Source organism: Terrapene carolina, unplaced genomic scaffold (assembly GCF_002925995.2).
Source record: "Terrapene carolina triunguis isolate 2854851 unplaced genomic scaffold, T_m_triunguis-2.0 Scaffold84, whole genome shotgun sequence".
NCBI lineage: Eukaryota > Metazoa > Chordata > Testudines > Emydidae > Terrapene > Terrapene triunguis.
Window position 1 is genome coordinate 43,725,287 of NW_020664435.1, and position 1,837 is coordinate 43,727,123.

The window sequence follows — 1,837 nt, forward strand, 5'->3', positions numbered from 1 at the left end:
AACTGGGATCAGGAACGTGTCTATCACTGCAAAATCAGGATCTATGTGTCAATATAGTTTACTTATTTAGACTTTTTTTTTACTTCTTAAAGCTCTGAATGGATGCTCTGCAACAATGAAAATACTCAGCATGTCATACAAATGTTAGAAGTTGTTTGCAGTGTTGGTCCTACAATATGAGGGAGACAAGGTGGTGAGGTAATTTCTTTTATTGGACCAACTCCTCCTGGTGAAAAAGACAAGCTTTCAAGCTCCCTAGAGCTCTTTAGGTAATTTACACACTTAATAGACTAATAATTGCAAAAGTATAAAACCAACTCCTTTGAGAATAACCCATCTAAAATCCACCATAATCTCCTCTTTGAATGCCCAAAAGAAGCTAGTTGGAACATGAACTTTTATCTTCAAATTCCAGATACTCTGAGAACAGGAAACAGTCTTTAGGATTTACAAAAAGCCTATTCAAATGCTTCTCAGTGAGAACATGGCCCATCTGATATCCTCTTGGTACTCACTACTCATCTGAGCCACATCTTATAGAAGGGAACATACATGAGGATTTCAAGCAAGCCACTCCAGACAGACAAGTGCTGATGATTGAAAAGACATAAGGAAAAAGTAAGGTTTCTTTTGGAAAATGTTCTTTTGTTAAATTAACAGATTTTAAGATTTATGAACAGCTGAAAAAATTAATTTTACATTAAACAAGATTCACAAATGTTTGTGTGACACTCTACCTCAAAATAGCACCCCGGAACCCACATATACACCACTGTGATATTATGATACGTTTTGTACAAAGTATGCCTTGTGAGTGAGGTATCATTTAAAAGGTCTTGATCGGTTTAATTTTAATATTCTGTTGAATTGTATGTACTATCATTGTATGTGAAGTTATGATGTGTTACTAAAATATGTTGAGGTTGGGAGATACCTACAGCCAGCCTTTCAGTGACAACAAAGGAGCAACTGACAAGACAGATTTACATCAGGACCAGCCAGACATGTGTTGATGGCCCACCAAAAAAAAATCCACTCTCCCAGAGACACCTCAGAGGGGGCACGTATACAATGAGGGGTACTTAAACCCCATGTCACAGCAAGGATTTTTCTAGCAGCTGGAAGAAAGTATAAAAGAGAGAGAGTGACATCATCACTTGGCCTCTCCCCTCCCACACCTCAACAGCTGTAAGACCGTCTGGAAGACAAAAACTTTGAACTGGGGGGATTGGTCCAAGGTGAGAGGGAATGCATCCTGTGTATTAAGAACTGTAAGCTGCCTGTAACCTCTATTGGAGTGAGAGAAGCTGTTTGAGTCAAACCTTACTTAGTCTGTAGAATTTAGACTGCAAATTTATTTCTTTTTCTTATGTAACCAACTTTGATCTCTGTGCCTGCTACTTATAATCACTTAAAATCTATCTGTCTGGAGTCAATAAATATGTTTTATATTTTAATTAAAACAGTGTTGTTGTTTTTTGTTGTTGAAGTGCTTGGTGAATCTCAGTTCAGGTTAACAAGGGCTGTTGCACACTCACTACCCTTTGTTGAAGTGGTGAACTAATTAATGAGCTTGTATTGTCCAAGGGAGTCTGGAGCAGTGTAACATGGTATATTAATGGGATGCAAGGCTGGGGTGATTGGCTGGTGCCTCTCTCTGTATAATTCATGAGTGGCTTGGAGAGCTATTTAGCAGGGTGTGGGTCTCCACATGCTGGTGGCTGAGTGATCACAGCTCCTGCAGGGGTTTGCTGTTTGTCACTGGCATAGCTTTGTGAGAGACAGCCCAGGCTGGAGAGAGAAGGGGGCACAGCGGTCCCATAGTTTCAGGATGTAC